General features: G+C 43.9%; 1 protein-coding gene and 1 long non-coding RNA gene across 2 annotated transcripts in view; one reads left to right on the top strand and one right to left on the bottom strand.

Moving 5' to 3' along the window:
- The window catches only part of LOC141082292 (uncharacterized), a 987,535-nt gene that overhangs the window by 164,685 nt on the left and 800,484 nt on the right, over positions 1 to 22,366 (bottom strand). The gene's annotated exons all lie outside the window — the stretch shown is intronic.
- LOC141082300 (uncharacterized) lies at positions 11,196 to 13,626 on the top strand. Its single transcript, XR_012230494.1, has 3 exons — positions 11,196 to 11,351; positions 12,448 to 12,764; positions 13,546 to 13,626. It is a non-coding gene; the product is annotated as an uncharacterized lncRNA (long non-coding RNA).

Genomic DNA, 22,366 nt, shown 5'->3' with positions numbered 1-22,366 from the left:
GTGTGTATTTAGTCCTGTCTATTACCTGGAGATGTGAGGGGCTGGGGAACCTCCATTATGACGTTCTTGTACAGATCTCTGTGTCCTTCTAAATACTCCCACTCCTCCATGGAGAAATAGACAGCGACATCCTGACACCTTATAGGAACCTGACACATAGAATGATACCGTCATCCCCCGATCCCTTCATAATGTTACTGTATAATGTCCCAGCATTCTCAGCAGTGTCACCTCTCCAGTCAGCAGCTCAGTCATCTTGTAGATGAGTCCTAGGATCTTCTGGTCATTGATGTCCTCATGGATCAGGGGGTGAGGTGGAGGCCCCGTGATTGGGCTCAGGGGTCTTCCCCATCCCTCAGACACAGGGTCCTGACAGTGATCACTAGAGGTCTTCTTCACCACTGTGTAATCCTGGTTATAGAGAGACACATTAATAAATCTCACTACAGACATTTCCAGAGTCCTCACCTCTCCAGTTCTGTCCATCTGTTATTCCCATAGATAAGAATGATGTGATGTGACATCAGAATCTCTCACCTCTCCAGTGAGACGGAAGAGGATCTCTAGGATGAGGTGTAACATCCTCTCCGCCATCTTGTCTCTGTCCATATCCATCCTTGATGGGTAAATCAGGAAAATGTTCTTATGTAGAAGATCTTCACTGAGAGGATCCGATATTGTAGAGACCTGAATGAGAAGAAGATGATCCGATGTAACATTATAAGAATCCTGTGTAATAATACAATTACTGGAGATAATAAGGGAAACATATGAGGAGATTTATTATCTTACAGGGTTTAGTTTTCTCCCCTGACATCTACTAATAAAACCTATATATTTAGGCCACAGACAACAAGCAGTTTCCTCCTCGGAGTCGGCAGCTGAACACGTTCCTCATAGACTCATCTTCCATAACGCTAATTCTCGTCTCATTACCGACACTGGAATCGGCATTAGCAATACTGCAGGAGATATTCATTACACGCGACATGAGAAATAACTCCTTCATGATGAGGACGACATCTTCATCTTCTACTGCGGCTCTAGAGACAGATTTGGCCAGAGTCGGTCACTGCCTCCATCCCCACCGGCCGTCTATATGAAGGTTTCCCGTCTTCCCCGCACTGGAATCTTCTATCACGTTAGATCACACACAGAAGTTTGAGGCTTTTAGAAAAGATTTTTTGTTTCCGCAAACACAACGGACAGAAATGATCTGATCCCAAAGTCTCCATGTACAGTGATTTATGGGGATTATTTCTGGCCTTAGGCTTTCCTATATTACAAGAAAAACTCCAGAAAAAGCCGATATTAAAATGTTTCTAAAGAAAATTGGCTCCAACAATTCTTGTAAGAAGAAAAAAATAACAAAAAAGCAGAAGACACATTTTATAATTTTTAACATGTTAAACATTTATTAAAAATAAATTAATCTTTTTGGTCCCCAGAACATAGATGTACACCGCAGGGATGGCACAGATGAGGCTGCAACAAAAACCCTGACAGTTTAACCACTTGCTGCTGTGAAAAGCAAACATGACATCTAAGAAGGTGTGACAGAGTTTGGCTGAATGCCCCCCGCCCCAAGTACTCGATAGTATGGGGCGGCCTAGTTACTACGATACTTACATGCCTAATAATGGGGTCTGGGCTGCAATGTATGAAGGTCTATTAGGCCGGGCCAGAGGCAACGTCCAATAAGTTACCTTATAACTCCCCCATACACAGTAGACTAAAGTTCCATGAAAGCACTGTATTCGGGGGGTTTGGCCGACCATATAATGTATTTGGGGGCCTCCCGACAGATGATGTCAGGGCAGAGAAGGATCTGACATCCTGAATTTCAGAGGATAATCTGTCTGTTCTTCCTGTAGATAATCCTCCTCTAGAGGAGAATGGAGGCGACTCTCTCATACAGACCACAGGAAAGCTGGAATATTTGTGTGTATGGGGGAGTCGGGAGAGATAGCCGTCTGCCAAATGACCGTTCAGCCAACTCTGATCTCATGTGTATGGGGCCGTTAGTATTACACTGACAGGCAGTGATGATACACGGCACTACAGTAGTACAGGGCATCACCGGAGCCATCAGAGGCTTGTATGTTGTGTGATCGCACTGATCAGAGGGGTTTAAAAAAGGTTTAAAGTGGAAAAAAAAATATCACAGTTTCAGCAACAAGAAATATCCATCACTATATGGAAAGCAGAGTCACTGCACAATGTTAGTTATGTCACGTCCATAACTACTTTATTATACTCTATTATCCTGTACACAGTGGAGTAGATAGAAATCACAGATCCCACAGCAATAGCTGGAATTGGACCCTCCAACGCAAAGAAAAAAAAATCTCTCTATCTATATACACTGTTCAAAAAAATAAAGGGAACACTTAAACAACAGAATATAACTCCAAGTAAATCAAACTTCTGTGAAATCAAACTGTCCACTTAGGAAGCAACACTGATTGACAATCAATTTCACATGCTGTTGTGCAAATGGAATAGACAACAGACGGAAATTATTGGCAATTATCAAGACACCCTCAATAAAGGAGTGATTCTGCAGGTGGGGACCACACACCACATCTCTGTACCAATGCTTTCTGGCTGATGCTTTGGTTACTTTTGAATGTTGGTTGTGCTTTCACACTTGTGGCAGCATGAGACGGACTTCTACAACCCACACAAGTGGCTCAGGTAGTGCAGCTCATCCAGGATGGCACATCAATGCGAGCTGTAGCAAGAAGGTTTACTGTGTCTGACAGTGTAGTGTCCAGAGGCTGGTGGTGCTACCAGGAGACAGGCCAGTAAATCAGGACATGTGGAGGGGGCCGTATAAGGGCAACAACCCAGCAGCAGGACCGCTATCTCCCCCTTTGTGCAAGGAGGAACAGGAGGAGCACTGCCAGAGCCCTGCAAAATGATCTTCAGCAGGCCACAAATGTGCATGTCTGCACAAACGGTTAGAAACTGACTCCATTAGGATGGTCTGAGTGCCCGACGTCCACAGATGGGGGTTGTGCTCACAGCCCAACACCGTACAGGACACTTGGCATTTGCCACAGAACACCAGGATTGGCAAATTCACCACTGGCGCCCTGTGCTCTTCACAGATGAAAGCAGGTTCACACTGAGCACATGTGACAGCCGTGACAGAGTCTAGAGACGCCGTGGAGAGCGATCTGCTGCCTGCAACATCCTTCAGCATGACCGGTTTGGCAGTGGTCAGTAATGGTGCGGGGTGGCATTTCTTTGGAGGCCGCATGATGTTGGGCTGTGAGCACAACCCCCATGGAGACACAATTGTGCCTTTACCTGTAGATAAATTCCCAGTGGGGGCAATTTCCAAAATGCAATAACTTAAGTGGGGAATTCAGCTCTTTTCACACTTAAGGGATCTGTATATGGAGTCTACAAACTACAGTGGGGAAATAAGGATTTGTTACGCTGACAATTTTGGGCTAAAGTCACATTTTTGTGAGGAAAAAAAAATAAAATTGTCATTTTTTCCTTCCACATTGCTTAAATTCCTGTCACACTATCCGGATTCAGATATTGTCCTGTCAGAAAGGAGAATACAGGGAGCGAAAGGGTTAATAGGACTCACAGGAGGAACCGGCCCAGAAAGCAGAAGATCCAGGAGTGTCCGCCACATATATGACTGCTCTGTGCACAGGACCTGTGATGAGGTCACAGGAGGGGAGGAGTCAGGGGTCACATGATCAGGGGCCTCAGTGTGTGCAGGACTCAGTGTGCTGGAGCGCTCCCGATAATCAGCTGCGTGTGTCGCGCTGTGTGATAGTCACAGCACCTGCATGGAGGGCGACACATGCAGCTGATTATCGGGAGCGCTCCAGGGATCCGGGGTCCCGATGCAGCTATTCGGTAAGTGATATTAGCCAATAACAACTTCTCCGACGATATTCGCTCATCTCTAGTAATAACAGCTCAAAGAAATTCACCAAACTTTTCATTAAGTTTAATAGCGAGACCCTATTAAATATTGAGCACCAGCGGGATGAGGCATTGACAGCGGCATGTAAAAGTGTGGGCGCCCCTGGTCAAAATGACCGTTATTGTGAGCAGTAGTAAGATGAAGATGAAATGATCTCTAAAAGGCCGAACCTCTAAGATGACACATGGCCTTTGTATTTTAGGCAACAATAATAAAAAAAATATATATATATATAGACTTTTTTACAATTTCATAATTGCAAAAAGGAAAAAGGGCGATGCAAAACTTTGGGCATCCTGGGAGATTTGTGTACTGAGATAATTTTGACCAAGATTTCACACCTTAATTAGCTTGTTAGGGTTATGGTGAGATCACATGGTGACCAGGAGCTACAGTCTGAGGAAAGGGCTAAAAAGCCTTCACTAGACCCCTGTATAGCTGTATAATGAGGCCCAGGCTTTATAGTGAAGGGACAGGAGTGAGGGCCTGTTCCCAGGAGCTACAGACTGAGGAAAGGGCTAAAAAGCCTTCACTAGACCCCTGTACAGCTGTATAATGAGGCCCAGGCTTTATAGTGAAGGGACAGGAGTGAGGGCCTGTGCCCAGGAGCTACAGACTGAGGAAAGGGCTAAAAAGCCTTCACTAGACCCCTGTACAGCTGTATAATGAGGCCCAGGCTTTATAGTGAAGGGACAGGAGTGAGGGCCTGATCCCAGGAGCTACAGACTGAGGAAAGGGCTAAAAAGCCTTCACTAGACCCCTGTACAGCTGTATAATGAGGCCCAGGCTTTATAGTGAAGGGACAGGAGTGAGGGCCTGTTTCCAGGAGCTACAGTCTGAGGAAAGGGCTAAAAAGTCTTCACTAGACCCCTGTACAGCTGTATAATGAGGCCCAGGCTTTATAGTGAAGGGACAGGAGTGAGGGCCTGTTTCCAGGAGCTACAGTCTGAGGAAAGGGCTAAAAAGCCTTCACTAGACCCCTGTACAGCTGTATAATGAGGCCCAGGCTTTATAGTGAAGGGACAGGAGTGAGGGCCTGTTTCCAGGAGCTACAGTCTGAGGAAAGGGCTAAAAAGTCTTCACTAGACCCCTGTACAGCTGTATAATGAGGCCCAGGCTTTATAGTGAAGGGACAGGAGTGAGGGCCTGTGCCCAGGAGCTACAGTCTGAGGAAAGGGCTAAAAAGCCTTCACTAGACCCCTGTACAGCTGTATAATGAGGCCCAGGCTTTATAGTGAAGGGACAGGAGGGAGGGCCTGTTCCCAGGAGCTACAGTCTGAGGAAAGGGCTAAAAAGCCTTCACTAGACCCCTGTACAGCTGTATAATGAGGCCCAGGCTTTATAGTGAAGGGACAGGAGTGAGGGCCTGTGCCCAGGAGCTACAATCTGAGGAAAGGGCTAAAATGCCTTCACTAGACCCCTGTACAGCTGTATAATGAGGCCCAGGCTTTATAGTGAAGGGACAGGAGGGAGAAAAGTGGGGAAAGGAGCCAGAAGAGCCGGACTGCCCATCACTAACCTGCAGAGCCGCACTCCACATATATGGCTGCTCTGTGCACAGGACCTGTGATGAGGTCACAGGAGGGGAGGAGTCAGGGGTCACATGATCTCCGAAGTGAAGACGCTCCATGGAGCCTTCCCCTCAGTCAGTGACATTCCCGCCATTATTCGCCCCTCACTACTGACACAATTACCCCGCGCCGCCTTCTCTACACAGTGTTATGTGTGGAATGTGACGTGTGATTTCTCTGGAGGGAAATAGACCCCACACAGGAGGGAATTCTCACCAGTTACCGGCCGTCTACTATATGTCGGCAGATGATTGTGCTATCGACTCCACACCAGGAGCTAAAATGCCCAAATCTCGGTTATTTCCCCCCTTCCAGAGTCCGGCTGAGGCCGGGGTCACACTTGGGAGAAACTTGCCCGAGTCTCGCACCTCAGGGCCCTTGTGGATTAGCCTCTGTAGGGGAACGACACCGGCTGTCAGGGACTGGGGGCCCCAACATAAATCCAATATTCGTTGTAAGAAAACCCAACCTGATGCTGCCATTCGGGGTAACCAATGCTCCGGCAGTCTGTGACAATGTCAGTAATTATATTTTTTCTCACTGATTGGTAGGTTTGTGGTAATTTTCCTGGATGATATAGTGAGTTACTCCCGTCCTCTGGAGGAGCATGCTGAGCATGTCAGACAGGTTCTCCGGGTTCTACGTGACAACTATTTATTTGGTAACCTGGAGAAATGACAATTTGTGGTCCAGCAGGTCCAATTCTCAGGACATTAGGCTTCTGCATTGGGGTCTCAGATGGACCCCGTTACGGTCCCAGCAGTCCCTTCATTGGTTTGGACTATAAGCCGCACTGGACTATAAGACGCACCACAAATTTTCAGAAGGATAATGGGGCAAAAGTTAATGCGTCAAATGGGGGTCTGTCCCTCAGTCTGAATTCAGTAAACCCGGGGCGGGGATCGGCAGCGCTGGTGGAGCCGGGTCACAGGAGGTGTTCGGTTATCCGGCGATGATCTGACTTATCCCAGGCTGGTGCAGCAGGAGCCTCTGTAACATCTGTAATCTCACTGAGGCCATTTGGAGTAAGGGGGTTTAGTTTATAAATCCAGAAGATTTCTTCCCGATGTAGTTGTCCAATGCGATTCTGACCCTGTGGGGGAATCTCCTCTGAGGGGAATATTCTCAGTTGTGTGGAATCTTTCTGGTGTTTGATGGTGCAGTGACGTGAAAGCCCATGTTGGAGAAAACCCTATGGAGTATTGGAACGGTGTGAGTTCAGCCTTTTGTGGAGGGGTTGGTCGTCCTTCCCACATATAATGTCTGGTATGAGCATATAATCACGTATGTGACATAACTGGTGGAACATGACATGGGAGTTTTGATCGGGAAAATTTCACCAGTAGAAATAAGGGTGAATTCAGAGAGACCATGGCAGATAATATTCACATCTGAGAAATCTAAGTTATTCTGTGCAAATTGTGAATAAATCTCATATTAACCTTATTCTCCTCGTTAAATATGTAATGAAATCATTAACCCCTTTCTGTCCCAGCCCACACCAGAAACACATCATCCACGTACCGGTGGTCCACACGGAGGTGTCAGGTGGGGCTTTTACACTATAAATATATTTATTTTCAAAGTCTGGCAAGAACAAATTAGTGAAACTGCAGCATCCAGCGCCCCCATCGCTGTCCCCGTCATCTGGGTGGACCAGCTGCCCCCAAAAGAGAAGGCCTTATGGGACAATATAACATTCAGGCTTTCCAGGATGAATCCAATATACTCATCTGTTTCAGCAGTTTTTTCCATAGATTTTTTATTGCTTCCAGTCCTGTGATTTGTGGAATTCGTGCGTACAAGCTCCCGACGTCGATCAAAGCCAATTTATAACCGTCCTGCCAATCTATATCGGACACAATTCTCTATAAATCTCCGGTGTCCTTGATGTGAGCAGGTGCTATCTCAGTAATGGTCTCAGATACCGGTCTATAAATATAAATCACAATATCCTACTGAAAAATTAAATCAGAATAAAGGACCAATTGGTATAAATAGCAAAATTTTTTTTATTCATAAAGAATTAAAACAGTACAAATAGAGAGATGCACATATCAATAAAGGGACGTTATAAACCCATTTTATTCCATACACCAACCACTGAATAAATACACCATTATGAAAATAGTAATAAATGGATGAACAATAGCTGCAGAATCCCTTATTCTATAAAAACATACACAATAATGTAAACATCCACAAAAGTGTGAAAGCTGTGGAATTTGTAATGTATCTATAAATTAGTGCAATAAGGATTCTGATTAAAATGGAAGCTCTCAGACCTATGTAGCCACTGCAAATTGCCGAAAACCGCAAGGGGTCTAAACTACGGCGATGCCCATGGATTTAATCTGAGCCAAAGTGCTAGCCATCCCCATGGCAGTATCACCCTTTGTTGGCGGCATGAAATCCGCTCTCACAATGAAACCCATGCAACGGCATAATGGCAGTGGTCATATAACACAGAAACAATTTATATAATAGAGCAAAGCAGCCATTACCAATGATGGATATGGAGTCTCCTCAGGCGTCCCTCTGCCCCGACGCGCGTTTCGCCTTTGCTTCAACGGGAGGCATGACTTAGGAGGGGAAATCCCCGTTTAAATAATCCTCGACCCAGCTGCAATCAATTACCTGACTGGAATAACCATGGCGCATGCCCATTACTGGAATATCAATAGCGCATGCCCAGAAAAGGTACTCAAAACCATGAAAAATAAATCATAATATCACTTGAGGTAGATCACCAGATCTTAAAAAACAATATTAAATTTCTTAAATATAAGCGCTACAAAAATAACATTTATAAGAATAGAATAGATAATCTTAATATATAGATCACTAGTGTATCAACATATTGAAGCGCTATTTTAATACAAGTATGAAGATCTGTGATATACTACTAAAGCCCTATGTCTACACATATAGGACCGAAATACTGATGTAAACTAATATTCATTCAAAATTGCATGATAAAGATAATAATTGGAGCACTGACCATGGTGAGCATGGAAAAAAAAAGGAAATGAAAAGTAAAAAATGAATGGCAAAGAAGTCGCCCTGAGTCCATGAAGTGAAAACGGCGCATGAGGGAGTTGAACTTATCATATTCCTGTCTTTTTCCATGGGTTGTGGACTTTTTAGGGTGGGTAAGTTTTTATAGAGTGACATTAACATTTTGTTTTTTTTTAGTTACAGAACATTGGTTGTCGTGTTTGATTCCTCCAGTGTTTAAATGGAAAAGAAGATTTATGGGCATTTATTGAAGACTCAAGATTTGAAGATGCCTCTATTTCTTATGTTCTTTCCTCGTGTTATAATCCTCATTATTATGGTCTTGTTCACAGTTGGAATATAGCATTATTAGTGTCAGTTTTTTATATATGACATTTTCATTATTGTGTATTTGTCATATCTATTATTAGTATGGTGAGTGCCTTTGAAGTACCCTATTTACACACATTCTTGTGAGTGCGCATGAGTGGGTCTTGATTCACCAGAGAAGAGTGTGATGCTCATATTATGTGCGTTTCGCTGTCCAGGGTCATCTGATGATGACTGGTGGCGAACGACATAGGAGCACACAAACACTTCTCTTATTTGATAGTAGTGAACCAAGTTCAACTCCCTCATGCGCCGTTTTCACTTCATGGACTCAGGGCGACTTCTTTGCCATTCATTTTTTACTTTTCATTTCCTTTTTTTTCCATGCTCACCATGGTCAGTGCTCCAATTATTATCTTTATCATGCAATTTTGAATGAATATTAGTTTACATCAGTATTTCGGTCCTATATGTGTAGACATAGGGCTTTAGTAGTATATCACAGATCTTCATACTTGTATTAAAATAGCGCTTCAATATGTTGATACACTAGTGATCTATATATTAAGATTATCTATTCTATTCTTATAAATGTTATTTTTGTAGCGCTTATATTTAAGAAATTTAATATTGTTTTTTAAGATCTGGTGATCTACCTCAAGTGATATTATGATTTATTTTTCATGGTTTTGAGTACCTTTTCTGGGCATGCGCTATTGATATTCCAGTAATGGGCATGCGCCATGGTTATTCCAGTCAGGTAATTGATTGCAGCTGGGTCGAGGATTATTTAAACGGGGATTTCCCCTCCTAAGTCATGCCTCCCGTTGAAGCAAAGGCGAAACGCGCGTCGGGGCAGAGGGACGCCTGAGGAGACTCCATATCCATCATTGGTAATGGCTGCTTTGCTCTATTATATAAATTGTTTCTGTGTTATATGACCACTGCCATTATGCCGTTGCATGGGTTTCATTGTGAGAGCGGATTTCATGCCGCCAACAAAGGGTGATACTGCCATGGGGATGGCTAGCACTTTGGCTCAGATTAAATCCATGGGCATCGCCGTAGTTTAGACCCCTTGCGGTTTTCGGCAATTTGCAGTGGCTACATAGGTCTGAGAGCTTCCATTTTAATCAGAATCCTTATTGCACTAATTTATAGATACATTACAAATTCCACAGCTTTCACACTTTTGTGGATGTTTACATTATTGTGTATGTTTTTATAGAATAAGGGATTCTGCAGCTATTGTTCATCCATTTATTACTATTTTCATAATGGTGTATTTATTCAGTGGTTGGTGTATGGAATAAAATGGGTTTATAACGTCCCTTTATTGATATGTGCATCTCTCTATTTGTACTGTTTCAATTCTTTATGAATAAAAAAAATTTTGCTATTTATACCAATTGGTCCTTTATTCTGATTTAATTTTTCAGTAGGATATTGTGATTTATATTAATAGTTATGGTATTTATTTTTTGATTATGGAGGCAATTTCATAAGTGATTTATTATTATTGACTGTTGTTTAAACAGAGCCATATTATGGATTTCAAAGCCAAGGAAAGTTCTTGGCAAGCGAAGGCCACTAGTATGTTCCAGAGAGGTGCTACATCATCACATAGTTCTACTTCCCATGCGAGTCAGGATAATATACAGAAATATAAAAGAGTTTTGAATAAAAAGATTAAGGTATGGTGGACGAAAATTACCTTAGAAAATTATGTGGCACAGAATATCGTTCCAAGAGGCTTAAGGATCAACATATATCCTACTTTTGATCTGGGAGAAGAAACTCTAATTAATAGGTGGATTGCGGCCGCTAACACCTGTTCTTTGGAATTCATCAAAATAATTATTGAAAAAAATTCCATTACTCTTAAAGATATAGAGACTGAAGTTGAGGATCTTCAAAAAATCTTATTACATGATATGAGAAAAGAGGAATTTCAGGAATTTGTTACGAAACTTGATAAAGACATTGAAAAATGGGAGAATCACATTAGTTTAAATAAACAGAAGAAGTATGAAAGGGATTGGGCTGATTTTGAGTCAAAGAGAATTTTCAAATGGCAAATGCCGAAGAAAAAAGATCCTATCCCTAGGAATTTGCTTAGGGATTTATCCACATCCAATTCCTCTATTAGTGATGTGGGAAGTAGTACTTTTGAAGCCAGCTATAAACCGAGGACTCGACAGCATCATAAAAAAAGCACTACCCCTAAAAATCAAGTGAGTGATACTGTTGAGGTTATTAATTTGTCTAGTCATATGTTAACAGATGCACAAATTAGGGTGCTACAGAGAGGGCTAACGTTTTCCCCTTCATCTGATTTAGACACGTTCACGGCAATAAAGGACTTGCATCTCTTCTCCAGAAAACTGGTTTTGAAGAGGTTACATCATAAAAAAGAAAGTGGTGGTGACTTCTCTAGTAGGGAGGAAAATGAAGCTCTTGAGATTCTTGAGTCTCTGATTGATGAGAATACATCAAATGTAAGTAATTTCCCCGTGAAATTAATTAATAAATCTACAAAATTTCCCTCTTTAACATTAGTACCGGCAGTTGATACGTTCACAAAGATTGTGTCATCTGAAATCGATAAATTAAAGAAAACTAGTAAGTTTGGCCATAACAATTTGTCCATGCAGGAGAGGAATGCTTTAAGAGAACTTAAGGAATGGGACGATGTGGTTTTCAAGGTGGCCGACAAGGGAGGTAACATAGTAATATGGCCGAACTCCATGTATGAGGCCCAAGCCAATAAATTGTTAAACAATACTCAGGAGTATAGGCTACTTACTTATAATCCTATGGGACAATTTAAACTGGAACTGATTGATATTTTGGAGGCCGCAGTTGAAAACCACATTGTCCCTAAGAAATTATTAGAAATCCATCAAAAACTCAGTCCTAGGTTAGCAACGTTCTATCTGATACCAAAGGTCCATAAAAATTCCCAGGATCCACCGGGAAGACCTATAGTGGCAGCCAATGAGGGTCTCTGTGAGATCATATGTAATGTGATAGATCATTTTTTGAAACCTTTAGTGACTCAGCTACCCTCATATATTAAGGATACCACAGCTGCACTTGGACATTTAGAAAATATTCAATTAACTGACAACATGATCCTTGTTACAGCAGACGTTGAGGCTTTATATACATCGATTCGCCATCAAGATGGACTTAATGCTGTTGGTAAATTCCTCTTAAACAGTAACGTAGATCATGATATGGCCAACTTTGTTCTTGCTTTACTGAAATATGTATTAACTCATAACGCATTTTCCTTTAATGGAAAAATTTTTCTTCAAAAGCAAGGTACAGCTATGGGGGCGGCTTGTGCCCCCTCATATGCGAACCTGTTTATGGGAGCCTGGGAAAGACATATTTTTCAAGATAGCGAAGTAGTGGGTATGGAACGGATCCATAATTGGATCCGTTACATAGATGATATCCTGTTTATTTATGAGGGATCAGGTGAGGAATTGAGGTGTTTAATGAATACACTTAACAACAATAACCAAAATATCAGGTTGACGTATCATTATGGACGTAAAATTGAATTTTTGGATCTGTCCATTACAGTTCTATCTGATGGTCGGCTATCAACCACAGTATATCGTAAACCCACGGCAACAAATTCCTTGCTCCATGCTTCATCGGCACATCTAAAATCCACTATAGATGGGATACCCATTGGACAATTTTTGCGTATTAAGAGAATTTGTTCTGATGAAGGTCTTTTTGAAGAACAGTCCTCTATCCTCAGGAAACGATTTCAAAATAGAGGATACAATCGGAAGTCTATTCAGAGAGGATATATGAGGGCAAAAAGTGTCCCCAGAGAACAACTTTTACATAAGAATGTGATTCCTCCTAGGATTGTGAACAAGGACCAGCAGGTAAGATTTATTTCAAACTTCAATAATAAATGGTTTGAGGTTAAAAATATAGTACAGAGACATTGGCAAATCCTCCTGACCGATCCTGTTTTGAGGGAAATTTTACCATCAGGTCCCTCATTTGTGGCAAAAAGGGCTCCAAATTTGCGAGACATTTTGACACATAGCCAATATGATCCTCAACGGAAAGAGAGGGAGAAGAATATGGAGCGCATGGGATTTTTTCCCTGTGGTATGTGCAAGGCATGTGCCAACATGAAAAAAAGTAGTAAGTTCCAGAATTTTGATCAATCCAGATGCTTTGATATTAGAACTTACATTACATGCTCTACGAAGGGAGTGATCTACTATGCCACTTGTCCATGCCAGAAAATCTATATTGGGATGACTAGTAGGGAGCTCAAGATTCGAGTTCGGGAACACTGCCTCGACATTGACAAAGCCAAAAAGATTGAAGATGCTGCCTTGTTGAAAACATTACCTAGGCATTTTAAAAATTTCCATCATAGCAATTCTAGGTTACTCCAAGTCAAGGGTATTGATCATATTAATTTGGGTCTTAGAGGAGGAGATGTTGGTAAAAGATTAGCCAAAAAAGAGTGCCAGTGGATATTTCGATTGGGCACCTTAACTCCTCAAGGACTCAATGAAAGCTTCGGTTTCGGTGCTTTTTTGTAGCTTTATTATTCATTATCATATTCCTGTCTTTTTCCATGGGTTGTGGACTTTTTAGGGTGGGTAAGTTTTTATAGAGTGACATTAACATTTTGTTTTTTTTTAGTTACAGAACATTGGTTGTCGTGTTTGATTCCTCCAGTGTTTAAATGGAAAAGAAGATTTATGGGCATTTATTGAAGACTCAAGATTTGAAGATGCCTCTATTTCTTATGTTCTTTCCTCGTGTTATAATCCTCATTATTATGGTCTTGTTCACAGTTGGAATATAGCATTATTAGTGTCAGTTTTTTATATATGACATTTTCATTATTGTGTATTTGTCATATCTATTATTAGTATGGTGAGTGCCTTTGAAGTACCCTATTTACACACATTCTTGTGAGTGCGCATGAGTGGGTCTTGATTCACCAGAAGAGAGTGTGATGCTCATATTATGTGCGTTTCGCTGTCCAGGGTCATCTGATGATGACTGGTGGCGAACGACATAGGAGCACACAAACACTTCTCTTATTTGATAGTAGTGAACCAAGTTCAACTCCCTCATGCGCCGTTTTCACTTCATGGACTCAGGGCGACTTCTTTGCCATTCATTTTTTACTTTTCATTTCCTTTTTTTTCCATGCTCACCATGGTCAGTGCTCCAATTATTATCTTTATCATGCAATTTTGAATGAATATTAGTTTACATCAGTATTTCGGTCCTATATGTGTAGACATAGGGCTTTAGTAGTATATCACAGATCTTCATACTTGTATTAAAATAGCGCTTCAATATGTTGATACACTAGTGATCTATATATTAAGATTATCTATTCTATTCTTATAAATGTTATTTTTGTAGCGCTTATATTTAAGAAATTTAATATTGTTTTTTAAGATCTGGTGATCTACCTCAAGTGATATTATGATTTATTTTTCATGGTTTTGAGTACCTTTTCTGGGCATGCGCTATTGATATTCCAGTAATGGGCATGCGCCATGGTTATTCCAGTCAGGTAATTGATTGCAGCTGGGTCGAGGATTATTTAAACGGGGATTTCCCCTCCTAAGTCATGCCTCCCGTTGAAGCAAAGGCGAAACGCGCGTCGGGGCAGAGGGACGCCTGAGGAGACTCCATATCCATCATTGGTAATGGCTGCTTTGCTCTATTATATAAATTGTTTCTGTGTTATATGACCACTGCCATTATGCCGTTGCATGGGTTTCATTGTGAGAGCGGATTTCATGCCGCCAACAAAGGGTGATACTGCCATGGGGATGGCTAGCACTTTGGCTCAGATTAAATCCATGGGCATCGCCGTAGTTTAGACCCCTTGCGGTTTTCGGCAATTTGCAGTGGCTACATAGGTCTGAGAGCTTCCATTTTAATCAGAATCCTTATTGCACTAATTTATAGATACATTACAAATTCCACAGCTTTCACACTTTTGTGGATGTTTACATTATTGTGTATGTTTTTATAGAATAAGGGATTCTGCAGCTATTGTTCATCCATTTATTACTATTTTCATAATGGTGTATTTATTCAGTGGTTGGTGTATGGAATAAAATGGGTTTATAACGTCCCTTTATTGATATGTGCATCTCTCTATTTGTACTGTTTTAATTCTTTATGAATAAAAAAAATTTTGCTATTTATACCAATTGGTCCTTTATTCTGATTTAATTTTTCAGTAGGATATTGTGATTTATATTAATAGTTATGGTATTTATTTTTTGATTATGGAGGCAATTTCATAAGTGATTTACCGGTCTATAAATGTAGATAAAGATTCTGTTACTGATCCGACCCCGCACACTATCGGGCGGCCTGGTGGGGGCGCTGCGTCTTTGTGGACTTTAGGAATATAACACCAATGCGGCTTGTGTGGAAATTCAGGGAAGAGTTTCTCTGATATTAGACAATCGTCCCTTCTCTATGTGAAATCTCAGAGAAGATCTTAGTTGTTCCTTCTCGTTATTTGTGGGATCAGCGCTTGTTTTTCTCTGTGCTGCTCTCTGATCGCTGTCTTTCTGCTCCTTACTATATTGTCCATTGCTACTAACACTACATTATTGCCTTTATCGGCTTCTCTAATAACAGGATCTTGGCAGTTTTTATCTCCTTCAGTGCTCGCTGTTCTTTTTTGTTACATTATCTGTTGTTTTTGTACAGCACTGCCTGTGTGTCTTTTACCACTCTGTAAAAAACATAAAAAAACAATTAACCCGATCAGTAAACACCGGAAATAGAAAAAATGTGAGAATGACAAAATTACGTATTTATGGATGGCACAATTCCACAAAAAATGCTGTAACGAGCGATCACAATTGTACTAATAAAAACGTTATCTCGTCCTGCAAAAAATAATCCATCATACAGCTCCACCGGAGGAAAATAACAATGTTACGGGGCTCGGGAAATGGAGGAACTGCTCCAAAAATGTTTCTTTCCAAACCTCAGATTTTTTTTCTCCATTAAAAGAATAATAAAAACCTGGACATGTTTGGTGTCGCCGTAATCATAGTGATGAGGAGAATCATATTACATGGTCAATTATACCACAAAATGTACAAAAACAGTTCACAATAAACAATGTCAGAATTGTTTTTTTCACAATTTCACCGCACTTGGAATTTTTTCCTCATTTTCGAGTACACTATGTGGTAAAATTAAGGGAGTCATTGAAAAGTACAACTCGCCCCGCAAACATCAAGCCTCATATGTCTATGTGGACAGAGAGATAAAGAGTTATGGCTCTGGGAAGAAGGGAAGGAAAAAATAGAAACAAAAAAACGAAAATGGGCCGCAGCATGAAGGGGTTAATTGCGCCTTTCTGCCACTTACAGGGAAAGTTAGAAATTAGTTTTGTCAGTTCAGCGTTATGTTCATGGCTTCTGATTTAGAGTAGTTGACTATAAAATTCCTTCCATGGCCGAATTCTCCGAATTCCTTTATTACAGAGGGAAATGAGACCATTGAGGGTGAAACATAGAGCCACAAGTCACCTGTGTATAGAGCGAGTGTATAGAGCTGTGAGCCTATAGTAACCCACTAATATCGGGATTTATACGTAATGCCACCACTAACTGCTCAATCACCGGTGTGTATAGGAGAAGTGATGAGGGGCGCCCTCGCCTCGTCCCATTATTAATAGATAATGTGTCAGATAGAAGGCCGTCTCCCCTAATTATCAGTTTAGGGTCAGTGTATAAGGAGAGAATGATAGATAACAAGAAAAGGCCCAACCCAATATGTCGTAGGGTGACCTTCAAGAAAGTCCGGGCTCTGTGTCCAACGCTTCTTCAGTGTCGGCAGAAACAAGGCACATTGGGATCCCCGGGGTTTCCGCATGTGACATTAATAACAATGTTTTCTCACGAGCTTCTCTGTCCTTAATAAAGCCAACCTGATGGTTGGTAACAATTGGGGGCAGGTAGTGGGAGAGCCGGGCTGTAATCACTTTAGAGAGTATTTTCACATCTACAGTAATTAGTGATATTGGATGAAAATTAGGGCAGACATTTGTTTCTTCTCCAGGCTTTCAGTAACAATGTTATGTCAGCCTCAAGTAATTAAGGGGCAGAGAGGGAGTCTTCTGAGATATTACTGAACACTTCTCCTAAAATGGTAATAACTGGGGTGCAAACATCTTATAAAATCTATTATTGCCTCCATCCGGCCCAGGGCTCTTCCCGATAGGGAATGATTTAATGGCCTCTCCGATCTCTTCCTCAGTGACAGCTTTGTCTAGTTCCTCCTGCTCAGGGGTCTGTAAGGAAGGAAGAGCAGCGTCCATAATATATTTGTCAGTTTGTCTTTCCAGAATATTAGGTGGCATGTCGTGGTATTGTCCATGGATATTATAGAGCGAGCTATAATAGCAACAACATGCCTCAGCTGTGTCAGAGGGGTTATGCTTTTCTGGCCCGGGTGCCCCTTCTATTTTGGATATGTATGTCCCTTGCATGCATGGATATAACCTCCTTGCCAATGAGCGACCATATTTATCAGTGAATTCATACGAGCACCTTCTCATGTGATCTTGGTATTTTCTATACGTTTCATCTATTAGCAACTTTATCGCCTTTCTTTTTTCAATCAGATCATTTTTATTGAACAAAACAAAGAATTACTAACATTTTGTTTTTCTTGTACAAACATTGTGAGAAAAACAATAAAAAATAAAAACCAGTAAACAATACAACAACCGGTTACAATGATATAAATCCCAATTTTGCTCTATAGTAGAGGGTGTACAGCAGTGAATAAGGCTGTGCATCCTCTGTAGTCCCGGAGCGTCTCTCCCAAACCCCCCTCCAGCCCCCCTTCTCTCTCTCTTTCTCCCTACAGTCAGGTTAGAAGTTGAGAGTGAGTGGGAAGGTGACGATTGTGAGGAAGCAATTTGAATGTTCCTGTGTCTACCGTGTGCAGTGTCATCAAGAAGTTTAAAGCCCATGGCACTGTGGCTAACCTCCCTAGATGTGGACGGAAAAGAAAAATTGACAAGAGATTTCAACGCAAGATTGTGCAGATGTTGGATAAAGAACCTCGACTAACATCCAAACAAGTTCAAGCTGCCCTGCAGTTCGATGGTACAATAGTGTCAAGCCGTACTATCCGTCGGCATCTGAATGAAAAGGGACTGTATGGTAGGAGACCCAGGAAGACCCCACGTCTTACCCCGAGACATAAAAAAGCCAGGCTGGAGTTTGCCAAAACTTACCTGAAAAAGCGTAAAACGTTTTGGAAGAATGTTCTCTGGTCAAATGAGACAAACGTAGAGCTTTTTGGGCAAAGGCATCAACATAGAGTTTACAGAAGAAAAAAAGAGGCATTCAAAGAAAAAAACACGGTCCCTACAGTCAAACATGGCGGAGGTTCCCTGATGTTTTGGGGTTGCTTTGCTGTCTCTGGCACTGGACTGCTTTGACCATGTGCATGGCATTATGAAGTATGAAGACTACCAACAAATTTTGCAGCATAATGTAGGGCCCAGAGTGAGAAAGCTGGGTCTCCCTCAGAGGTCATGGGTCTTCCAGCAGGACAATGACCCAAAGCACACTTCAAAAAGCACTAGAAAATGGTTTGAGAGAAAGCACTGGAGACTTCTATGTTGGTCAGCAATGAGTCCAGACCTGATTCCCATAGAAGACCTGTGGAGAGATCTAAAAATGGCAGTTTGGAGAAGGCACCCTTCTAATATCAGGGACCTGGAGCAGTTTGCCAAAGAAGAATGGTCTAAAATTCCAGCAGAGCATTGTAAGAAACTCATTGAAGGTTACCGGAAGCGGTTAGTCGCAGTTATTTTGGCTAAAGGTTGTGCAACCAAGTATTAGGCTGAGGGTGCCAATACTTTTGTCTGGCCCATTTTTGGAGTTTTGTGTGAAATGATCAATGTTTTGCTTTTTGCTTCATTCTCTTTTGTGTTTTTTCATTTAAGACAAATTAAATGAAGATAATACCAAAGAATTTGTGTTTGCAATCATTTTCAGGAAGAAACTGAGTATTATCTGACAGAATTGCAGGGGTGTCAATACTTTTGGCCACAACTGTATAGTTCTGTAATTGTAGTGTCGCCATAATAGGTGTAGTGTCGCTGCAGGTGTACGGTGCTGCGGGGGCTCTGCCGACATTTTGTGAAAGGCCAGAACCCCCGCAGTTTATATATTTATATTTACTCATTTATATAGCGCTACTAATTCCACAGCGCTTTACAGACATTAGTGGCATTGTCCCCAATGAGGCTCACAATCTACATTCCCTATCCTTAGAGACGGACATGCGGCGGCGTCTTTCCAGATCACAACATGTCTATTTATCTTGCAGAGACGCAATAAACCTCACCCGTACAATGTATTGTATGCGGAGAATCCACACGGTTCAGGGATCACATGTGGAGTCACCTGTGTTCAGTAGCCGGCAGCGGACATGTGCTGCGTCCAAAGCGCTGCCAATTCCTGATCGTGTGCACCGGCCTAAGGAAATAAATCATTCAATTACAGAAAAAAAGCAAATTCCTTTGACCTCTGCTGGTGTCAGTGCCGTCTGTGGCCCCAACAGGGATTTATGTGAATCCTATTTTAGATGGATTCAGGCAGAGCCCCCGGATGCACTGCAGAAGCGCAGTGTGAACAGGGCTTAATATCCTATTGTGTGGAATAATGCCGTCTACTATACTATTCCGGCCTGTCCCAGTGCAGCGGCCAGACACGGACACGGACAGCAGGCAGACACGGACAGCGGCCAAACACGGACAGCATCCAGACATGGACAGCATCCAGACACGGACCCCGGGCAAACACGGACACCGGCCAGACATGGACAGCATCCAGACACGGACCCCGGGCAAACACGGACACCGGCCAGACATGGACAGCATCCAGACACGGACAGCATCCAGACACGGACACCGGGCAGACACGGACACCGGCCAGACATGGACAGCATCCAGACACGGACCCCGGGCAAACACGGACACCGGCCAGACATGGACAGCATCCAGACACGGACAGCATCCAGACACGGACACCGGCCAGATACGGACACCGGGCAAACACAGACAGTGGGCAGACACGGACAGCGGGCAGACATGGACACCGGCCAGACACAGACACTGGGTAGACACGGACAGCGGCCAGACACAGACACCGGCCAGAAGATACTTTTTTTATAAATCCGTTGCACATCATCATTCAGCATTTCTGCAGCGTTTTTTTCCCTGTTCAAATGAATGGGACACAAAAATGCAAGTGAAAAGGCTGCAAAAAAGCAGAATATTTCCTGCCAACACTGTAGATCAATCCACAGCAAAAATGGCGGGTGTGAACAGACACTACAGGGGATTTCTAAGAATGTATAAATAATTAGCATGAACTGATACATTCCCTGTGTCTCCAGCACCGATGCTCCGGGGTTCTCTGCTACTCTCAGCACTGGTCTGCAGTGTTCTTGTGGCTCTGGGGGTCTCAGCCAGTCTCAGCACTGGGCTGCAGTGGTCTTGTGGCTCCGGGGGTCTCTGCCAGTCTCAGCACTAGGCTGCAGGGGTCTTGTGGCTCCGGGGGTCTCTGCCAGTCTCAGCACTGGGCTGCAGTGGTCTTGTGTCTCTGGGGGTCTCTGCCAGTCTCAGCACTGGGCTGTAGGGGTCTTGTGGCTCCGGGGGTCTCTGCCAGTCTCAGCACTGGGCTGCAGTGGTCTTGTGGGTCCGGGGGGTCTCTGCCAGTCTCAGCACTGGGCTGCAGTGGTCTTGTGGCTCAAGGGGTCTCCGTCAGTCTCAGCACTGGGCTGCAGTCGTCTTTTGGCTCCGGGGGTCTCTGTCAGTCTCAGCACTGGGCTGCAGTGGTCTTGTGGCTCGGTGGGTCTCCGTCTGTCTCAGCACTGGGCTGCAGAGGTCTTGTGTCTCCAGGGGTCCCTGCCAGTCTTATCACTGGGCTGCAGTGGTCTTGTGGCTCGGTGGGTCTCCGTTTGTCTCAGCACTGGGCTGCAGTGGTCTTTTGGCTCCGGGGGTCTCTGCCAGTCTCAGCACTGGGCTGCAGTGGTCTTGTGGCTCGGTGGGTCTCCGTCTGTCTCAGCACTGGGCTGCAGAGGTCTTGTGTCTCCGGGGGTCTCTGCCAGTCTTATCACTGGGCTGCAGTGGTCTTGTGGCTCTGGGGGGTCTCTGTCAGTCTTATCACTAGGCTGCCAGGGTGTTGTGGCTCCTGGGGTCTCTGTTATTCTCAGCACTGGACTGCAGTGGTCTTGTGGCTCCGGAGGTTTCTGCCAGTCTGAGCACTAGACTGCAATGGTCTTATGTCTCCCGGGGGTCTCCGTCAGTCTCAGTACTGGGCGCCAGTGGTCTTGTGGGTCCGGGGGGGTCTCTGCCAGTCTCAGCACTGGGCTGCAGGGGTCTTGTGGCTCCTGGGGTCTCCCTCAGTCTCAGCACTGGGCTGCAGTGGTCTTGTGGCTCCAGGGGTCTCTGACAGTCTTTGCGCTGGACTGCAATGGTCTTGTGGCTCCAGGCTTCTCTGTCAGACTCAGCGCTAGGTTGCAGTGATCTTGTGGCTCAAGGGGTCTCCGTCAGTCTCAGCACTGGGCTGCAGTGGTCTTTTGGCTCCGGGGGTCTCTGCCAGTCTCAGCACTGGGCTGCAGTGGTCTTGTGGCTCGGTGGGTCTCCGTCTGTCTCAGCACTGGGCTGCAGAGGTCTTGTGTCTCTGGGGGTCTCTGCCAGTCTTCTCACTGGGCTGCAGTGGTCTTGTGGCTCCGGGGGGTCTCTTTCAGTCTTAGCACTAGGCTGCTGGGGTCTTGTGGCTCCTGGGGTCTCTCTCAATCTCAGCACTGGACTGCAGTGGTCTTGTGGCTCCGGAGGTTTCTGCCAGTCTGAGCACTAGACTGCAAAGGTCTTATGTCTCCCGGGGGTCTCCGTCAGTCTCAGCACTGGGCTCTAGTGGTCTTGTGGCTCTGGGGGTCTCTGCCTGTCTCAGCACTTGGCTTCAGTGGTCTTGTGGCTCCTGGGGGTGTCTGCCAGTCTCAGCACTGGGCTGCAGAGGTCTTGTGGCTCCGGGGGTCTCTGCCAGTCTCAGCACTGGGCTGCAATGGTCTTGTGGCTCCGGGGGTCTCTGCCAGTCTCAGCACTGGGCTGCAGTGGTCTTGTGGCTCCGGGGGTCTCTGCCAGTCTCAGCACTGGGCTGCAATGGTCTTGTGGCTCTGGGCGTCTCTGCCAGTCTCAGCACTGGGCTGCAGTGGTCTTGTGGCTCCGGGGGTCTCTGCCAGTCTCAGCACTGGGCTGTAGGGGTCTTGTGGCTCCGGGGGTCTCTGCCAGTCTCAGCACTGGGCTGCTGTGGTCTTGTGGGTCCTGGGGGGTCTCTGCCAGTCTCAGCACTGGGCTGCAGGGGTCTTGTGGCTCCTGGGGTCTCCCTCAGTCTCAGCACTGGGCTGCAGTGGTCTTTTGGCTCCAGGGGTCTCTGCC

Source organism: Dendrobates tinctorius, unplaced genomic scaffold, assembly GCF_039654945.1.
Source record: "Dendrobates tinctorius isolate UK_male_01 unplaced genomic scaffold, ASM3965494v1 ptg000017l, whole genome shotgun sequence".
NCBI lineage: Eukaryota > Metazoa > Chordata > Amphibia > Anura > Dendrobatidae > Dendrobates > Dendrobates tinctorius.
The sequence above is the reverse complement of the archived record's forward strand: the minus strand, read 5'-3'. Positions and strand labels throughout refer to the sequence as shown.